The sequence below is a fragment of the Anser brachyrhynchus genome (genome assembly GCF_964034855.1).
Source record: "Anser brachyrhynchus genome assembly, chromosome: 9".
Taxonomy (NCBI): domain Eukaryota; kingdom Metazoa; phylum Chordata; class Aves; order Anseriformes; family Anatidae; genus Anser; species Anser brachyrhynchus.
This window is the reverse complement of record NC_137703.1, coordinates 15,955,935-15,977,454: the sequence shown is the minus strand read 5'-3', so window position 1 is coordinate 15,977,454 and position 21,520 is coordinate 15,955,935. Positions and strand designations below refer to the sequence as shown.

Sequence of the window (21,520 nt, the reverse complement as noted above, 5' to 3'; positions counted from 1 at the left end):
TAGCTCATTTCTACAAGACACTGTAAGAGAGTGAAGTTGTTTTTCCAGATGAAGGAGGGAAGGTGCTTCAAGTGGACGAGGAGAAGGGTGGGAGAAGTTCCAGGACACTAGCTCTTTGCAAGGCTTCAACAGCTGGGAGTATCTGCTGACCTCAGTACGATTAGGACAGCAAGCGAGGCCACTGCATTGCAACATCAGATGTTGCACTTGCAAATAATTACGGCAGCATGACTAGCAAATTCACTTGTAAAGTCACTTTGCAATTTTTTCTTTAGCCTGCCTCAGATTGCCTGTTTTACAGTATCTTGACTCAGATTGGTACCCTGGCTGACTCGTTAAAGGCAAATTGCTTTTTCTCAGCATCTTTTCTAAGAAAAGCTGCACTTTTCCAGGGCAAGCCTTGCAAAGACTGCCTTTTTCAAAATTTTAATATGGTTGCTTTTTTTTTCCCAACAGTACCGTGGTTGGAATGGGCAGGCTATTGTAAACGAATACATGCTTCCATTTTCATTCATAAATTATCTCTGAAATATTTCAGATGGGAACCAGGGACAGGAACTTTAAACAGTACTGTTTCAAATGTACTTCCAGTATTGTCTTCACCGATAATTTAAATTTGCCAAAGAAAGGAGATGGACCAGACAATGAATAAAAACATAAAAGCAAAAATCACTGCTTCTTCCAAGGTCTTATTAGAGCCTAGTATGTAAATAGATTTTTTTTTTAAGCAAGCAAACAGCCAGATACTCAGCTGTTATAAATCAAAGTAACTTCAGTGAAGTCAAAGGAGCTACAAGCCTAGGTGCATGGAAAGTTTTCCCCATACTCCACCATTCCAGTGGCCAGGAATCTTTGGAACACCTTGCACCTGCATGTCTGCATACATCTCCATATGGATAGATAGCAGCGTAGGTAGGATTACACATGGAAGCACAGGAAGAAAAGAAGCTCAAAAGAATCAGAGTGGTTTGTACAATCTGAATTTATCTCTTGTTTTCGTATACCTGATGTCCCTGACAGATCCATATTGTTTTTTCTAGAGCATCCTTGCCTCACCCAGTGCATGTGGCAGCCAGTGCTCCTTGAACCAGCAGCTCTCCAATGTTCCTCAGGGTTTAGCTGCATGATAGGTGGCTCCAGGCCATTCAGCTCTGCCTTGGCTACAGTAATGATTATTTCCAGCGAGGAAATATTTTTTTGCTTGCAGATCTAAACCAAACCAAAACACCTAAACAAAGTATTCTGGTTGGAAAGAGTTTTTTTGACATTACAGAAAATTTGACATGACTCGATGTTCTTGGGGAAATAAAAGCCTCAGTGGGAGATTTCCCCAGCTGTAACTGGAACACCCGTAGAGAAGATACCTCCAAGGAAGGTTCCCCAGAACAGTTCCTGTCTCAGGACTCTCACTTCTACAGCCTTGTCCTACAGAGTCTCTGGTCTGGGTGGGCATGACCAAAGCTGCCAAGGATTTACCCCCCTCGCAGCAGACTGTTACCCTTTCCCCATCCATCTCCTCGTACGATCTCTTCTGTATTCTGTTCTCATGGCAGGAAGCCCTTACCTCCGTGCTATCACTGCCCACGTGTCTGTCTCCTTGCTGTGAGTCAGCAGAAGAAACATCCAGGGTTTGGGAAACCCAGGCTGCCTCCTTCTTATTCCCTGGCCAAACCCCAAAACAGGCTGCTAGCCTGCACAGGGAAGGAGGAACCCTGCTTCCCTCCCAAAGCCCTGGGCTGCATGAGAGCCAGACAGACCTCAGGGCAAACCTTCTCCTGAGCCCAGATCTGTCACAAACCCAAATGTCAAGTCCCTGAAAAAAAAAAAAAAAAAAGCATGAAAGTGCCAGACCTTCTCAACAATGTGGTTGTTAACATTTTTTTCCCTTAAGTAACTAAAAAACAATGCCTTTTCCCCTTCTCACACTCTTGGATCTGGCTGAACTGTATGGTGCTCAGACACGCACATTCATACGTACAAAGACCAGCCTGAGCCAGTGGCCTGCAACTGAAAATTTCAGCCTGAACAGTTACATGTTGGCAAGGATATAGCACTGGAAAACAGAATCTTTTAATGGGAAATGTCTGGCAACCTTAATTATAGGCACCACTGCCAGCTCCGCCAATAATTATAGCTTAGTTTCAGCACCATCCGTGTGCTAACAAATATATATATAATGACAAGAACATTTGCCAGTGATATTCACCAGGAAAGACTTCCAACCAGCCGTAGGACTGAGCCGTAAGATGTGGAGATGTCCTTGCTTTGCCTGTATGCCTCCAGGTACGGATCTTCATCTGCCTCAGCCACCCCACCGAGCATTTCAGAGGAGCCTCAGGGCTGCTTTGGCTTTTTTCTATCTGTAACCTCCCCAGGCAGAGGGAGGACTATATTTTATTCTTGTATTTAAGACTGTACTTCGGTCCCCCATGACCGCAAGCGAGTCAAGACATGCTGGAGCTCTAACCATCTGTAAGAACCTCGAAGAGGAAAATGTTGACTTGTGAATATCTCCAATGATGCAAATTCTCCCAGTGCTCTAGTCCCTGTCCCAGTGCCCTGTCTCTCTCTGTATGTCTTGGGCTCCAGGACACAATGATGACCAATGGCCAGACAGTCACCCCCCGTGCAAGCCTAGAAGGCAACTCCATCTTGCTAATGTTCCTAATTTTATTAGAGTAAAAAAAGAAAACAGGACTCTGTTAACTGCAGAAACATTCATAACTATCTAACTCAGAAAGTAGTGAGAAGTAGTTAAAACAATGTTTTAAAAATGGTTACAGTTTAAGAGAAAAATTAGTTTCTCAGTGCCTTCCACATCTGCGGTTTAGAAACCAGACAGGCAATAAAAAAAAAATCATCAATTGTTAGCATTTCAGTGTTTGAAATGGAGCATTTTTCCTTTTGCAAGTTTACTACCCTCACTTGGAATTGGCTTAGATTATCTTTTTCAAACTTTTATTCCTTTTCTTCATCTTTTCTTCTTTCTTCTACTTTTCCACCCTCCACACTTCCAGCCCCAGCTTAGCCCAGCGACCCAGACCCAGAAGATATCTCTGCAGACAGTAATTTCCATGGGAAAAGGAGAAGCTAGTTTTGGCAAAACCCCTTCTTTCGCAAAATATTTTGTTGGCTGCTTTAACTCTAAAATCATCAACCCAGGACCTTTATGGAGGAGAGAGAGGACAATATCAAAGCAAACATGTCAGTGTCTCCCACAGAAATTTACACATGTCCAGAGAGCAATACTCCCCCAACCCCTAATATTCGGACACAGCATTCACCTTCTGCAACCACCCAGAACAAGAAGTGCTAACCCCAAGAGTCAGATCAGTTTCACTCAGAGCATCTCATCTGTGAACAGAAACATTCTCAGATGCAATGTTTCACAGATAAACCCTATTTCTAGATTTCAGCTAATATTCTAATACAATTTTAAACCCAAATGTTCTTATTCTCCCTTTTCTTGAAGACATTAGCGACACTTTTGTCCTTAATTCTACTTTAATAACATCCTTGTTTTAGAATTTTCATGGGTTTTAAATATTGTCATTAGCATTTTAAGTCAGTCTCCAGCATCTGGCACAGTTTGAGCTTCTGTCAAATCCCAGGCAGTGGGGCCTGAAACCTTCACTCTCACCATCCATCACAACTGGAAATGGGTCCCATCGTTCAGCCTGGCCAAGCCTATGACCAGTGGATGTGATGCTGGTCACAGAGATTTGGCTGCTGCAGAAATTAAAGTGTTTGGGGCACAACCTGGCTAGCAGGCCTGTGACAGCCACCCGTTCTGGGCAGCTGGCAGCCAGATGCCACTGGAATTGTTCTGTGGTTGCCCACCTCTGCAGCTAGCAAAGGGGATGTGAGCAGGGGTGGCCTGCTCATTGGCAGAAGCAAAGGATCCAAGGAAGAAGTCCTCTTTTAGAAGCACTGGGGTGACTGGACCTGTATGGGGGATGCCACAGGAGGTATAAAACGCCCCCAGAGACATGCTAAGGGATGCCCAGGAAAGCTCAATGCCATCAATACAGCACTTCAGAGGCAGACATTTATTTCCTGGGAAGGCTGTAACCATTCTTCCTTGTCTGTGGACCTGTGCTGAAGAAAACATCTCTTGGAGGACTCAGATGTACGCCTCGATACACAGCTGAAGCCACTGTCACAACCCCTAGTGCTTCCACTGAACCTATCCTAGGCAATGTGACTCGTCCCATCTTTCTCCATCAGTAACAGCAGCTGAGGCCTCCAAAGCTCCAGCACACACACACACGCTCCCCACCCTGGTACCTGGTGTTTTATCGGAGGTCTCACAGCAGGAGAAAACCTCTGAAGCATCCCCAGGGAGAAGGCTGTAATCTGGGCCCCTTGTGATCCTATTCCCCGTTTGCATGATGCTGCAATATGTAAATCAAACAAAAAATGACCCTGGTTTCCAGGCATACTTTAAATTTAGTATCTCAGAAGCATTTCATTTAGGCTTAATAAAAGTTATGATATGTTGATTAAATACCAGCTGAAGGCTGAAAGAGTGCTTCCTGAGCTTTATAGGGCTGCAGGCAATAAATTGTGTTGCCACCTAATTATTCTGTCTGACTGCGATCTCCAAAAGAACACAATGCATATTTGTCACAATGCTGGGGGAGGAGGACCCTGGGCATTTCGAACTGTATCCTAGCTCTGTGTTTGTGAGGGAGGCATAGGGACCTGGGCCCGATACCACAAAGCTCAGACGTACCTCTTCCTGGTCTGCCAGGGCCTCAGCACACAGACAGCAGAACTTGCCTGCACCTAACTTCCCTGGGAGATTTATGCAACCCATGAATTACCCACCCTGAGCCAGAAATCCCCCAGCAGGCCAACCTGTGCCCCGTATGTGAGGAGCTGTGAGGAGTCCGTACCATCCTGCCAGCTTCCTGAAAGGTGACAATAACCTTTCCTGGTGTAAGGCCAAGGAGACCTAGAAGCATATTCTCTCTTCTAATCTGTATGGATCATTACATATACTTGTCACAGTGATTTCACCTTCTCTATCAGACTAAAAAAAAAAAAAAACCTGTATAAGAGGAAAAAAAACATCTTATTACTATTCCCATAACCTATCCCAATATTACCAAAACAGCTTTCTCTGCTTTGAGGTCACACTCCAAACTCATCTGCTTCAGACCCGTCAGAACATTTCATTGTGAGAAGGATCACAAATTCAGCAGGGGAGGAAAAACACCCTGATGAAAATGATTGGAACAGAACATTGGAAAGCAGGCTCCAGGTCCAGCTTGGACTCAGTCTGTGACCATGGGCAAGTTATATAATTCTTCGTTGTCCACAGGAACCTGCTGCTGTCTTGAAATATATTCATGGGGTACGTACAAGTTGCTGGAGTCCTTCTACATGTGTACAGCCCCTAAAACAACATGGGCTCAGTCTGTTACTCCTGTCATCTGAAAAACAATTTATCCCAGTCATGAAAGATGATAGAAAGAGAGCTCTTTAAAATGGGATACAAAAGACTGATTCATCCTGAATTAACCAATCTTTATTTTAATGCAGATGTAATCCACTCATTGTTCTAAGTAAGAAATATGCTGCATGTTGCCAACCCCAGCTCTCAGAAAGTGTGTTTCCATTCTTATTTACTTGTCCACAGGGAATACATCTCCAGGTGCATGCATCCAGGCTCTTTGCTTGTTGGTGCTGAGCAATCCCATTAGAGCTGAGCAAGAGAGGGCTCAGCACCCTGCTTGGGAAGCTTGCAGGATCAGCCCATGAAGAATGAACCAACAGCAAAGATTATTGTTCTTACCATCTAATTTTGTCAGAGCTGGGAGCTGCAAGAGGGAAGAAAGTCATTGGTTTGTGTTTTTAACACCCTGTAATAGCTTCCACATTCCACATGTCATTTCCAGGTTCAAGTAGGTGGGAGTCTTTATCCATCAACTGCCAATTCATTCAATCCCCCAAATGCCAAATTAAGACAATGACACAGAATACCACCCTACAATCACGTAACATGCTATCCTGAATCAGCAAGTGCCCTCCAGCAAGGGGGTCCCTCTGGTGAAAAGTGTAAAGTGATCCAGAGCTGGGTGTCAAGCTCTCCCACAATAGAATTCAAAATAATTGTGCTGCTTGACAGGTAGTAAAATTCATGGCGGACTATTAAATCAATGGCAATATAATGTGGAACACTGCAGATTAAAAAAAAAGCCAGAGGGTTCACAAAGAGAGGCCGTTGGCAGGAGTCCCTCTGGAGCTCCTAATAGGTTTGATTTGTGGCAAGAAAGGCTGACACACACAGGCCAGAAAAGATAGAATGGAAGACAAGAATGGGAAAAGAAGGAAGAAAAGGGAAATAAATGTAAACTGAGGGCGTTATGAAAGAACTGGAGAAAGCACCAACGAGCTGTTATTGTATGTAGATGCCTTGTTCTTACCACCTTTTTTGTGTTGTTGCACTGGTGTTTATTTTGTCCAAGAAAGGAGTTCCTTACGCCAGCGTCTGGATGCAGTCTGCTCTGACTGCAGGGAGTATACTTAAGTTCAGGAAGTGAAATCTGCTTTTATTATATTAAGCAGGATTCATCCCAAATGCAGGAAAACCCTCCAATTTAAATTAAATAAATAAATAAAATACTTGTCTCAGAGCCAGCATGTCAGGCTGAGACACATTGGCATTGGAAGGGAAGAGCATGATGCCCAGTGGCTGGATGCATCATCTTCTCCTGGCTGGAAACCGAGTTTTAAACCCAGATAAGGGATCCAGGGTGCTTGGTGTCCAGTCTCAGGGCCAGTCAAGGATTACAGCCATCTTATGTCATATACATTTTAAAACATCATGTGTACTCCTCCCCTCCAGGAAGGAAGGACTCCTGGCAGGCCTGCCCCACCAATGTAAATAATTTTACATAAATCAGTATCTTCATGAGATTACCCTTACTGGTTTCAGGGAAGCAGCCCTAAGTGCCAAAGGTGTTTGAGAAGGAGCTCAGGTATCTCTGAATACATCACGCCAAAATGAGCGGGATCTGAGGCTGGAGTAGGCTGTGCTGGCCGTGAAGGTCACAGGGGTTCATCTTCCAGGTACTGCAGCGGGAGTTTCACCTTCTCGAGAGACCTGGAGCCCATTCCAGAGCGGTGGTTGAACCCAAGCGAACCTTTCAGAGAGCCATTTAGTTGTGAACTAAGAGGCATGCAGTCACGACAGATTCTCTGCTCTTCACGAGAGGCTGTTCCAGCAGTTAATTGCTCTCACTGTCAGCATCTTATTTTCCTCTGGAATTTATCACACTTAAGTCCAATCAAGTGCTCATCTTATGAGCACTCTGTTATACAAGTTCAGTGAGAAGTGCTGGGTCTATTAGAGCAAAGATCCCTGTAGTACCAGATGCTTGTGTTGACATTGAGATTTCACAGCCAAATCGTCCTCTAGAGCTTTCTTTTGGCAGGCTGAACACATTGAACACTGCCTCTGTGTGCAGGTGTGTATGCTGAACCCCTAGCTTTAATGCACTTCTGCCCCCGTCTTAGAAGGTGAAGACCCAAACCAAATGCCGCCCTTCAGCAATTATCTTGCCATCTTCATTAGTGGAGGCTATATCACTTGCTTCAAATCAGGATGCCAGCTGACAGATACCCTTCATGCCTCAGGAAGACAACAGGAAGGGCACACTCAGCTGTTTATGTACAATTACACCAAAACTTCTTCAAATTTACCACTTGCTGGGATATATCTAGGTTTTAATCTCCTGTAGCCCATCAGTGCTTCCTACATCTTTTCTTTCTAGAATTTTGCCATTGCTTTCAGTGGTATTGAAACATATGTTGTTTGACTTATGTCCAGCTTGCCAGAGCGAAATTCAAAAAGCTCTGTGCCCGCAATCTGTCTGCACCGTTACTTGCCATATCATCAATCCTGATTGTCTACAAAATCTATTTGAGTTTTTCCACACTATGAATAAAAAAATATTTCAAAGACCAGGACCTAAATACACTGCACTGGTACAATACTGAGCCATGGGCTACAGCACATTACTACTTACCATTTTGGAAATATCAAAGCATTTTATCAGTTCATGTGGTCTAGATTAATCTTTTAAAAAACACTTTTTTCTCCAATCAGAATGGTCCACAGTAGTAACAAAGCAGGTCCCAGAATTCCAATTCAAAGGGGTTGTTTTTTTTTTTTTTTCTTAACTGGAAGTTATTATTTCACTGAATAGTTTGGGGATGGCTTTTTTCTCCCCACAAAATGCTTCTGTTTTATTAAAAAATCCTTCCATTCAGAAATAAATAAATAAATAAATAAAAACTTTGAGGTACCATTTTTATTAGACCAGCTGTGATGGTTGTACAAGCAAAAATCCTACTTTCTCCTATCAGCTTGACTATTGTAAGCATAAAATCACTGTTAGTGTATTACACCTCCATAGTGAGCAACAAGTTTATTTGAAGGCATGCAAGATAAAAATAAAACTTTTATCATTTTAGCTCCATTCAAGCTCTGCTGAAGGCTGAATAACCTGTTTCAGCGAAGTGAAAATTTCAAAATTTCTTTTAATTCTGCTCCAGAACAAGCTCCAAGACTGTAAATCCTACAGGTAAAAAATTCTAAACATTTTCCCAAGATATTAAAACTGATGTTTCATTTTGTCTTTAAACCTTGAAATTCTGCGCACAGTTTACATAAAATTTAATTGAAAAGTGCTAATACGGTTACATAATTTTTCCATTACCAGAAATCTCAGTGGTTTTCCTTCTTGAGTTAGTGCCTAACACCAGAGCAGCCCATGCAATCATACCTGCTTGCCAAAGCCTCTTCATTTCAAGGGTCATCACGCATTTTAGTCTCGGATTTCATCTACTTGACACGCATTGGACCAGCTCTCAAATTTTACTCAGACAGAAAGAAAGAATACAGCAACTGAGGTTATAAAAAAAGACATTTTCCCAAAGGAATAAACCCCACCACATATTACATCATACCTGGTTTTCATCATTTCATGATCTGTAAGATAAAATGTCAAAATTTAGAAGCCAGGGCTTTCTCAGTGTGGAGTTAATTACTGATGTGGTATTTGGCAACATGTTTATGCTCCCAATAACTACAATATAAAAATAAAACAAGGCAGGACTTGCTGGTATGAGCTCATGGGCTAAGCTGGAGTGAGGGGCTGCCCTGATCCCCATGGTTACCCTGTTCCCCATGGCTGTCCCACCCTGAATAAGAATTTACATTTCTTCAAAGATTGAGGAAGGGTTTATATTAATTTTCTGCCCTTCCTGAGCTCTGGAAGGACCACTGAGCAAATACAGTGCCCACCATCCCACACCAGGCCTCATAACAGGACATGGGGACCACCACAAATGGGCCATGGGGAAATGAGGGAGGCTCTTAAAGACAGCTGTGTGGAGGGTAGAAGAGTTGGAGGGAAGCACTTGAGAGATAAGACTACTTCCTTTTTGCTACTAAAACCCAATGAATGAAACCTGATCCAGCACAAGCTGGAAGCCATAAGTTAAATAAAAGGACTCTGGTTGCACAGAAGACTGGTCTTTCCCCAAAGGCCCTCATCAGCTCATGTGATACACAGATCGGCCTGACTACAGCTGGACAAGGGTTAATCATGACCAGCATCACTTGCTGGCAGATCAGAAGCCGTATTTTGTTAAAGGAGTCATCCAGTGACTGCACACCGGCCTGCTGTTCCACCTTATCCCTATCCTAGGCCGTGAATGGCACGGCCTCCATTTACCTCATGTGCAACCTATCCTGAGCCAGGCCCAACTGCAGCCTTTGGGACACATGCACCATACAAATATTAAGTAACGATAACAAATCCCACCCAGCTTTAATAAATCTTGCTGAAATGCAAATCCCTGCTACCCTTAGAGCTAATGTTATTACCGTGGGGGCTGGTATACAGCAAGTTTCTGCAGAAATAAATAAAACCAGCAGGACACAACTGGTCTGCCAGACTGTTCCTTTCTTTTCAGTTTCTGCTGAAAGCAGCTGTCATGCTTCAAATTTGTATGACTTTCCTGAATTCTCTGAACCTTAAACCTTTAAAAAAATTACACACAACTAGCTTACATTTGGGGATTCCTCCAAGTAGGTCTCAAACCAGAAGATGCTTTGGTCTTCTACAAACCTCCTGCCTGTGTTTGAAACTTCAGAACCCCTATCTCATCCACACCCCACTTCTGTCCAAGGGCTGTTAGGATTTGGTGCCTTACAACTCTCCTGGAGTTCTCTTCTTTACCTCACATTTCCTGTCAAACTGAAGCACAAACTTCAAAGCCATCCAGCTGAGGTTCTTCATTGCAAGACTATGGGAAAAGTTATTCAAGACTCAACACTACTCCCAAATTGAGATATTTATAATAAATACAGCTAGAATACATTATCTGGCTTTCTCAAAAATACACGTCTGCTCTGATTTCCTTTGGCCACCAGTGATAACATAAATCTGGAGTATAACTTGTCAAAAAAAAAAAAAAAAAGGAAAAAGAAAAAGAAAAAAAAGTTCAACAGCATTTTCAGAAAGGTTCTTTTCTCTTGCAGTTGCTCAGTCAGGGCATCATGAACAAGATAATACAGATGGACAGAAAAATGGTGCCAAATATTTTTAGGGTAAGCATACATAGAATGAGAATTTGTCTTACATTTTCTAAGCCTTAAAATCAACGGAATAACCTACCTCACAAAGCAGGAGGCATACAGAAGCATGTATGGATTAATGCATTACAGATACCCAAATGTGAACCAAACAGCTGTAGGAACTGAGTATTAATGTGTGTGAAGAGTCACTTGGGGATTACATATTAGGAGCATACCGTTAGGAGCATGCCACCTGTGAGCTAAAGCAGGAATGCAACTCTTCAAGGAACTTTGAAGAGACTCGAGAACGCTTTGGATTATAAAATACTTCTACTTTTGTCTCTTATTCTTAAACACATTTTCAGGCATGGTTAATTATATCATGTTTAAAAGTCAGCCAAGCCTTGAATTTAACATTCTACAACAAAGTTAGGAGTTTTGCAAATGAATGTGTATGCTGTCCTTTGGATCCTACTGCAAAGAATTACTTTGATTTTAATACTGCTGTTGTTAGCTGAAAATCTGTCATTTGCTAGTGGTATCCTTTAGCCACCTATAGAATACAATTTATACAATAAACCCAGGTACTGCAGTAGTAATTAAAATCCTAAAGCAATTAGCCTTTTGTTTATTTCACTTGGGAATCTGACTAAAACCTCAATGAGAACACACACACAAAAAAATAAATAAATAAAATAAAATAAATTTCCAGTTTAGGCATAGGCCCAGACGTCTGAATGATGTCCTAATTAAGCTGTACTACAGCATCACAACATAAACAAGCCCACGTATATGTGTATATAGGTATATGTGCACACTTTATTATGTGCTGTACAGTTCTGACAGTCTCAACAATTCATTTCTAAGATCTGAGCAGGTGGTGGAAGCAGAGGGGAAAATAATAAGAAATAAAAATAAATAAATAAATAAATAAACCTGCATAAAACTTTAAAAGAAGTGACCTGGGAACCTGTATGTCCGTCTGTGAGGATGAGCAATGTCTGGAAGCTACCTTAATGACAGAGCCCTGTAAGATTGCTGCACAGGGACATGTAGGCTAGAGACAGGCTGCCAGGTTCAGCAGAAGGAGGTGAAGATGACAGGTTGAGTGGAGTTGCACAAAACTTTCACCACTGGTAGGTCAAACCTAAACCTGCCAAAGAGCTTCTTGTCTGCAGAGATTTGTCCCTCCTGACCCACGCAGAGGGAAGATGCAGCTCATTTCTACAGACTCTCAGATGTGACCTATCAATGAAGTTTCCATCTACGTTAATATGTCTTAGTCTGCTCCCCAAAGGGGTGGACTCACCTTTCTGGAGCTTTTTAAAGATGGGACAGACCAGGTTCTCAGCAGGAGCCAGACACCCAGGGTTGGTTCTGGTCCTGGGTGCTGTAAGCAAGCAGGATTAAGACAGGAAATGTTTTCCAAGAGCAGAAGAGCACCTGTGGAGAAGTACAGGTTTGGGAGCAGGAAAAAAAAAAAAAAAAAAAAAAGGAAATTAATTCTTTTTGCCAGGCGCCAGGCCCAGAAACCCCCCCTGGAAATGCTGTACTTGACTGCAGAAACCAGCTAAATAATATCTTGATGATATCAGCTGCCTGACTGTACTCCCGTATTCAGTAAAATCACATGCAATACTCAGGAATATTCTTATGCATGAAAATATCACCACCATGGAGAACGTCCACCCAGCCTCTTCCTTGTGCATTATTAATATCAGCCCCCAGATTTGCATAGCTGCATACTCTACATGTGTTTATGAACAAATTTACCTGCAAATGTCTCTAGGAAAACTGAAGGATCACTGCTTGCTCTTGGTTATCATGTTGCAAATCTGAGCTGCAAACATGGAGGGAGGAGCAGCAACCGATTCTAGCAGTGCAAAAAGAGAGTAAAAGCGAGCATTTTTAACCGAAATGCACATGTTCAGAATGGATATTCGCTTTTTAGGGTACTCTATTTAAATAGAGTTCAATTGCCTTTAATAAGTCATAGTAAGCACATTCAGCTTTACATCATATTTCAAGACTTAGGAAGATGCTGAGCAAGAGAGATGACAAACCATCTCTTCTATTCCTGCTACAGCCGAAATGCACAGAGGGAGGTGAGCCGTTAGGTGAGGTTAGCAGGAGAGCTGAACACAGCTGGATAAAACACTCTGCTGTCAGAACTGGTCACTAGCAACCTGTTTGTGAAGGAGTTTAAAGCAGGTTGGTTATGCACAGCTTGGAGGCTGGATCTGCCTGAAAACATGACAGCATTTACCCATGCCCAGTTCCACACCAGTATGGCCCCATACTGGTGCATGGTTATCCTGTTAAATGCTTTGCTTGCATCTTGCTTCGTGGAGCAAACTTTGCTGATAAAAGCACATTGCTTTATCAGCTAAGGGCTATCAGAAGCACCAGCCATGCCTTTGTCCCTTGTGCTCCAGACATCCTTTATCTGCCCCCAGACATTTTGGGCAACATTTTTATTTTTCTCCTCTTGCAGGAAAGCAGAGTCGGACATTGTCCAGCTCCATTTTTCCCCCCAGCCTCTACAATATTTTTTATGGGCTGTCCGTGAACTTATACCATCTCCTGTCTGTGGCAGGCATCCAAGCTGACAATTGTATTTCAGAGAAAGAGCATCAGCATGGCTTTTCTGAGTGGCCTTCCAGAGGCTTTCCAAGAAGTCCCCAGCAAAGCATACAAGCTCGTTTTCCTGATCTTTCCTGAAGTGCTCCAGCTACAATCCCCGCTTCCAGCCATTTTCCCCTCTGAGGATATTGGAGCTTCGTGGGCTCTCGTAACCTGTGGAGAAGGCAATCGATGCTTTAGCACTGATATAGCTTGCACTGAACCTCCTGAAGGGCTTCAGAGCAAACATGCCACAAGGCTTGTGCTTCAAAGTGTGCCCGGGCTGGGCTCAGCTCTCACAGCACTACCTGTGGGCTCCCCATCCCCAGCTTCACACAGACCAGACCCAGCTTTCACCTTTCACTGAAAAGTTAATCAAGAGCACCCTGACACAGCATGCATGCAAAGAGCAACAACGACAAAATTAAGTCAAACTCGGAAAAGATCCCAGGCTGTTCTTGCGGGTTTTTCTTTCCTCTTTCCTGTTGCCTCCATCTTCCTCCACCTCCAAAATATTCATTTTGCTCTCCTCTTTGATGGAACAACTAGCTCAAGCAGAGAAAGGGATAAAATAAACCCAAATACAGAAAAGAAAAAGAAAAAAAAAATAAAGAAAAAGAAAATAAAAATAAATCCATAACAAACCCCTTTCAAATACTCACCCTTCAAAAGGATAAAATGATTTCAATTTTGGTCTGTCTCATTCTCTTCCCTCCCCCCGCCCTCCTAAGGTGTATATACATATCTGTATATTTAGAGAGTGTGTTTTTCGGTATTATTTAGTTAATATGAATTACTGGCCTCAAGCTGCCTCCCCTCTAAACCCAAAATGAAGAAGCTCTCTTTTTTTCTCTTTTTTTCCCCCTCTTCTTTCCCCCTCACCAACACGATTTACATTCTCAATGTAATGTATTAAAAAGTTGACAGGGCCGAAAGGATTCACATGATGTCGGCTAAGAAACCCAATTTCCATGATGAATTGCCCGGAGCCCCTGAATCACAAACCATTTTTTCCGCTGCTCAGAAGTTGATTTTTTTTTTTTTTAAATCTTCTTAAAGCTTCTCTCCTAATCTTCGGCTAGAAGAGATGGGTGAAAGGATTTTTTTTCTAAACTAAGGAAAGTATTAGCATCTTGGTTGTTGTGCATCAAATTTGAAAATGCAAGGTTAGTAATATTTCAAATCGGCTACGGTCCAAGCCACTTGATAAGTATGCTTGCTGTCTCCCTCTCCCCCCTCGCGCCAAGTTTCTGCTGGCAGGAGTGCAATACTCCCGCAGGGACTGCGTGTGCAGGTAGGGCAGTGGGAAGGGACCTTCAGCAACCCCCCTTTTCCCCTTCCTCCCCTCTTTCCATACTGCCCGATTTCCAGAGGAGACCAAGCCATTCCAATTCATGATGGGAGATGGGCATCATGTAAGACATCACCTTACGTGATCAGTAAATGGAGCAACAGCCGAATCCAACGCCAACGTTTCCCATTTGGGTGCTGGGATAGGAGCCCCACACCCCGCAGGCACGCTGACACATACATTTGTTTATAAATGAACTCCTTCCCCCCGTGGAGTTCTCGGGAATAGTCATTTTGCCCACTCTAATGAGACACTCAACCATTCCCAACAGCAAGGTCTTTAATGAGATTTCCCTCCCTGCTCCCCTCCTTCCCCAGTGCACAAAAACCGGGCGGTGATCAGAAGGGCTGTGTGGATTTAGGAAGGACAGCAGGATTAAGGAAAGGCAGCTTCTTTCCCCCAAAGCTGCCACTTCCAAGCCTCTGCATTCCCACCTCCATCGCTTGTAGGGCGCCCCTACAGCTTACCCCCAAAGGAGGAATATGCTGGCAAAGGCGCTGGAGCCAGCTGCCAAAAGTGCTCGAGGCTTTCAGGAAATGGCTCACGCTGCAAGTGCCAGATGCAGACCCCAGGAAGATGAAGGAGCACAGACGTGAAGGACTCCCAGCAGCAAGTTCTGCATACAAAGAGTGGGGTCAGAGACAGGGTTAGCATAGCAAGCCATTTCCAGGGAATGCATCGCATTTTTCCCACTTTATGCTGCAAGACAGAAGGCCTGGGACACTCAAGTGGACCATCAAGTCATGCTGTGCCTCTTTATCACTTGGGATGAACAGGACAATAGCTGACAATGGTAGCCCATCTGTGACCATTTATTGAGTATGAGAAGGAAACTGCAAATGCCACAGAAAATATCAGGGCCAGGAGGAAGTCACCAGGACAGACACAGCACCTGCACCATCAGGGGCTGGAAGTGACCCAAAACACCAGCACACCTGTGTGATGGTCATCCAGCACTGCAAGAGCCAGCAGCTTAAATATACACTGTGCACAAAAACACCCCCCTTTGTCCATCTGTCTCCTTACCAGCATCATCTCACATCTTTGGTTCTCATGCTGGAAGAGACACCAGACCTCCTGCTTCTGAGAATGGAAAGTTATTGTAAACCAGAGACATGTCTCACCTTACCAACCACCGATCGCCAAGCTTGCCTTCCTTAGTGTTCTCCATCTCTTTCAGCCATTTCCCTAGATGCCTAAAGGCAGGGAGTCAATTGTATTCATCACTTTGCATACAAATTTCTCCCACTGAAGGGAAAAAAAAAAAAAAAAAAAAAGCTCTGCACTGTAACAGGAGGAAAAAAATATGCCTCAGATGCATTTTTTTTTTTTAACTGGGAGTGGTTCTTTTATGGGATATTGCCAGAGATGCTGGAAGGAGTGAGCCTCTCATGACCTTGTCAGAGCTCCTGCATGAGCCTCTTCTAGCTCTGCATCATGACTGGTCTTTCTCTTTCTCTTGGTCTCTCCCTGGTTGCCTCCAAGACAGGCTGCATTGCAATACTTGCCTCCAGTACTCAAAAAGACCACGTTTCTCAGGAAGCATGTTGTTGGAACTGTGGAGTAGCACACCGCAGTACATTATCAAAGCCCAGTTTTCTTTGCTAGAGCCGTGTTTTTTAACCCCATCTCACGCAGAGCTGTAGGATCCATGTCTGACAGTCATCTCAACCACTTTCCCTGGTGCTAACATTACTTTCATTGCAGGGGCACTTCTGATAATTACGGCCCAAAGCTAAGCCTCATGCTGTGTTCCAGATACAAACTTTAAGGCACAGCTGCCCAGGTGGTAGAGTTCAGCACTGCCTTGAGCAATTCCAGCCCTTACAGGTTCAGGAGGAGCACTGGACTTCAGTAGCTGGGCGTAGGAGCTGACAAAGCCAAGCTCTGCTCCCACAGTCACACCACCAGACTTTCCTGCCCTGGATTTCCCCAGGAACACGCACGTGAAGCAGCAACTGGAGGGGGCGGACCCAGCAAGCACTGCTAGGAGCTAATCCAGTCTGCTCAGAGAGATGAAGGCCCCCTCCTGTGTCCTGAGCCCTCGATCCCTGCACGGTTCTGCCTCACAGAGGGGCCACGGGAGCCCCCAGATCCCACCACCCCCCTCCTCCTTCCCTGCTGTTGATCCTGGAGATGCCCAAAACATCACAAAGTGGGTGCCTGCCACTGCTTCTCCAGCCCCCCACCATCCCAGGGCTTCACCACCAGCCAGACCAAGGGCGTGCAGGGAGGCATAAGATGGAGAAGACTATCTGGACACCTGGGAGAAGGTAAGAAACACTACCTGCAGTCGCTGAAACCTTGTCAGAACCCACACTGTGAAGGGGTTTGAATGCAAGACATGGACCCTGTGTAATTTAAGGGGTTTTCCCATCCATCCTCAGGGCTTGATCAATTATAGCAGGCAAAAGCCCAAGGGACTGCTTCAAAAGCAATCACCAAAACCCCAGTTATAATTCTTGGAGAACTGTGGAAGTGTTTTCCTTAGACTTAACATGCACTGATATCTTTCAGGGGGGTTGTCCCCCCCTGCCCACTGGGGAAAATATCCCCAAAGTCAAGCAGATAAGTTATCAGCACCCTTACAAGCTATGCCTTCTTTCCAGGACTTGGTGTCCTCTATGTCTGAAACAACTATTGCCTGTTTTTTTATGATTCGCCTACTCTGCAATTACTGCAGAAACTCTTGAAAACTAGAACATCATCCATACCCTTCTTACTTCTCCAGACAGCAGCAGAGAACCTACATGGCTTGCAGTTCCCACAGGTGCCACTTTTTGTCTAATACAGTGACTATTGGTCATAACGCTGACCAAGTCTCACCACACATTTGGATGTCCAACCTGGAGTTTGCTTCACACCTAAGCTTTAAACCTGGTGCTTTTGCAGTGTCCCTTATCTAGATCGTATTCCTTGCCAAGGAACTTCAAAGTGATAAGAAGAGCAAGTGTCGGGAGGTTAGGCTGAAGGAAGAAGGATGTTTGTACCTTACCAGGCTCCTCGGCAGCTGGGGTGGCTGCACGTGGTGCTGAGCAGCAGGCAGCAGCACTGCGTTATGGGGTAGGACAAGCTTGGGGCCACTGGTGAGCCAGCACCTTGCCCACCGAGATGCAGTCCCACAGCTCCTGAACATGGCAGCCTGTGAGTTGGTTTATTTTTTTAATTTTTTTAGCATCTCCTGCCAAGAAGTGAGGATACTTTCTAGCCCTGCTCAGCTATGGGCTGCTGGAGGAGACCCAGGTGGCTGCCACCGTATTTTGTGTCTACACGGTGCTGCCTGGGCAGAGCTCCCGGGGGTGATCAGGGCTTGCAGGCAGCTGCCTGCGACTGCAAAGACAGCAGCAGCCTCCAGCGGCCAGCTGGCAAACAGCACAAGCACGGTTATGCGTCCTGTGTCCCACGGTGAACACCCGTGGGGCCTCACGTCCAACATCCCAGGGCAAGCACCAGCGCGGCCTCACATCCAGCATCACATGGTGAACACCAGCGAGGTCTCACGTCTGACACCCCATGGTGAAACCATGGCTTCATGCCCCATGTCCCATGGCACACCCAAGCGTGGCTTTGCGCCCAGTGTCCTCGCGTGGCATCAGCCCCTCCACCAGATGGGGTGTCAAGGTTGGCCCATAACCAGAAGGGCATAAATGATGCCTTTTTAACCAAAAAGGCATCTTTTTGACCACAGCTATGTGAAGGGGGCTCGTGCCTTTTCAGTTCCCTTCTCGCTGGCACCATCCTGGCAGCAATTACATGATGGCACCATTCTTGTCTGAGCGTGGCTATAAATATGGCTGTAGGATCTTGGGGTCTCCTCACTGGGCATCCCTTGCTCTCCTCCAGGAGAACGGCCTTCAAGTCCTCAGTGTCACCATGACCCCGAAGCCCTTCCTCAGCCTTGAGTGATCTTCATGACCACGCTGTGCCCTGGGTCCCCATGCTCTCCCCCTTCCCCAGCTTCTCACCCCATGTGTTTCCAGGTTGACCTCCAGGGAAAACATCTTGCAGAGGAGGAGCCCACCCAGGTGCCTGGAGAAGCTGCAAAATGGGAGTGGATGAGCTTGTTTTCTTGTTGTCTCCTTTTTCTTAGTCCTTTGAAATAATCACAAACATAGCAATTATTGCAGAGATAAAATAGCAAGGATTATGAAATCCTTACAGGCAAAGCTCTCCATCAATTAACTAAATCAATCCTTGCTTTAAAATATAATCCACAACAAGGAGCCACAGCAAGAGACAATTAGAAAAAAAAAAACAGCAACAACAACAACAACAAATATCTTTGTGGAAGAGAAGAGTGGGGAGGAGAGAGGAGATTTTTATCAGAGAACAGAATAGTTTCGGGTTGTTGCATGCAGTGTAGAAGTACCAAAAATATCTCCACAAGCAGCACACCAAGACGTGCTGCCGAGGTTTTGAAATGAGGCTGAGGGACCTGAGGGGTGTCAAGACCTTGCAGGTACACCAAAAAAAGGCTTAGATCAAGATTTTTAAAAGCAGTGAATAAAATTAGATCCCCAAATCCACATTTAGAGACATATAACCGGGAAAGCTCTGTGGGACCACAAAACCCAGTCCCCCACAGCGTGGGCAGTGCTGGTGTCACCACTCACCAACATCAGGGTGCATCCATCCCCGGGCAAGGTGCTGAGCCTGGTGGGTTGGTGGGGCTCCTCCATAACCTCCTCCTTGCTCTGCAATCAAAAACCAGTTACTGGTGGTCAGCTGAAGTTTCTCCCAGCTCTGCCTCATTTCTTCCAGTATCAATGACTTCTTCTAGCCGAATTAGTTGCCAGCTGCTCCAGTGCCTCTGTTTTGGGAGGAAAGCAAGCAGCCTGCTTCTTGGCAGCACAGGGTCTCCTGCAGCAACTACAGATGAGGTTGAGTGCTTGCTTGATTCATCGATTACTATTTAAATCAAAGTTATGCCTAGTGACTCCAGGCAGGGACCAAACCACAACACAGCTATGGTGAGTCCCTGCCCTGAGTCCCTCCTGTCCACACAGCCCCAGACGCTTGAGCAACACGGAGCCCAAGGCTTGCACCCCAGAGGTGCTCCCCCGTGAAACCCACGGCACCCCATGGTGCCCCACACACAGAGGTGGTGCAGTCCCATGGCAGGATCCCCAATAGACGGGGGAGATGCCAACCTGGAGTCAGTGATGGGACACACACCCTTCTGGGGCACCCCAAAAACAGCTCACACATGAAGGACACGGGGGTGGTGAGCACTGATGCGAATCATACGAGGCCTTAGAGATGTGTCCACCAAAAGCTGTAGGTCCCCATGACACTCAGTTTTGACCCTGCAAGATGGAAGCAAAGCAATGCTGATGTGCCATAGAGTTTTAGCACCGGGCTGGGGCCTTGAACAAGGATCAGTATCCTATGTTTCACCAGGCAGGTCTGGGTTTATGGCCCAAATTTCACTTTGTTAAAAAATAAAAAATAAAAAATCCTTCTGTGCTGGAAGAGCAGGGAGAGCCCTGGGCTTGCCAGGCAGGCAGGGCTGCATCTCCAACCTCACGCCTGCTTTGTCTTCCTTCTCAAACCCAGAGCTGTTCTGCTGCGGTGGAGAGAAACCATAAGAGACGATCAGAAAGGTTAATAAAAAGTTGAAAACATTCTTAAATGACAGCTCAGGCTCGAAATGTGAGTCTTCTGTTTGTTTTTCTTTGTAGCTCGACTTGAATATCCCTGCTAATTTTTTGAATATTGCTGTAGTGTACAGAAGAATTGCTGATGACACATTTTCCTAACGCGCGCATTACACAAAAGGAGATTATATTTTAGCCTCTTTTAGAGACTATAAAATCAGATTCATCCTAATGAAACAGCAAATAAAAAGGGTTTTCCCTTTTCTTTCTCAATCTCTTGGCATTTTTTCCTCCTGTGGTTTTATTCTTCTCCTCCCCGCTCCTCTTTCTTACGTTATCTGTGTTTCCTGCTCATTTCAACTTGATGACATGTTGCTGGGACAACTAAGTCTCGTAACCTTCTTAACTTTGCCATTGTTACTGCCTGGAGTGTATTTAGGAGGAGTGTTTTAATTTCTTTTCGAATGCACAGCGCCTGCCCCATAGAAAGATATTAGAAATGGAGGGGGGTGGGGGGGAAGAAGGCTTTTCTTCTATAAATGTATGCTATTCAAATCATCTCTTTTTTTATTTCCTTTAAACCCATCATTTGTATGCTGTAGGTCGCTACTTTAAAACCCGGCTCGCTGTCGCTGAAAGGATCACCCGTATAATGATGTCATCCATATTCAGCTGAAACCTCGGCTCTGCCGGAGCCCAGCGCTTCCCCCGCATCCCCAGCCCCAGCCCTGTTCCCAGCCCCAGCCCTATACCCGGCCCCAGGCTCCTGAGCGCACCCCAGATTTCCCATGGGACAGGTCGGACTCCCTGACAGGGCGGTGAAGGCACCGGTGTGACGTGCACCAGGCTGAGAGCGCGTGGTTTGCATGGGAGCATCTTCCCTACCACCACCAACCAGGCATCATGATGGTTTTGGGGGAAGGGACCAGCTCCTTCCTGGGGGTTATCCCATGGAGGAGAACTGGTTGCTTGCACCGAAACCAAGGGATCCACGGCACCAGGATTCACCTGACCTGTCTGTCCCTGTACCCTTACAGCATGAGGAGAACCAGGTCCTGCAAAAGGGGTTTCACGGCACAGCACAGCATCACCCCAAATGCAGGTGCCCAACCATCCACTGCAACCCGACGGCATCAAAATCCTAATCATAAGTGCGCTGTTTGCACCATCCCTTCGGTGTCGCCCTGACACACTTATTGTACCTGGATCAATGCTCTTTTAACAACTAATTGATCTTTTATTAACATATAATAACTTACTTATTAAATCTAAATTAAAGACTTAATTGAGACGCTTAATCTAGAGCGGCTCAGTATATCACCCTCATAAGCATAATGTATAATTTAATTAATTGAC

The 21,520-nt window shown here is 45.0% G+C and overlaps 1 long non-coding RNA gene across 6 annotated transcripts; it reads right to left on the bottom strand.

Annotated features, from left to right (window-relative positions):
• Positions 1 to 4,667: 4,667 nt before the first annotated feature.
• Positions 4,668 to 15,179, bottom strand: LOC308200023. 6 transcript variants are annotated; one of them, XR_013955166.1, is made up of 3 exons: positions 12,368 to 15,179; positions 6,435 to 12,037; positions 4,668 to 5,825 (listed from the first exon to the last, which is right to left on the bottom strand). It is a non-coding gene; the product is annotated as an uncharacterized lncRNA (long non-coding RNA). The 6 variants fall into 6 exon arrangements; XR_013955167.1 differs by having other exon boundaries at positions 4,668 to 7,639; positions 8,796 to 12,037; XR_013955168.1 differs by having other exon boundaries at positions 4,668 to 7,151; positions 8,796 to 12,037.
• Positions 15,180 to 21,520: the final 6,341 nt, after the last annotated feature.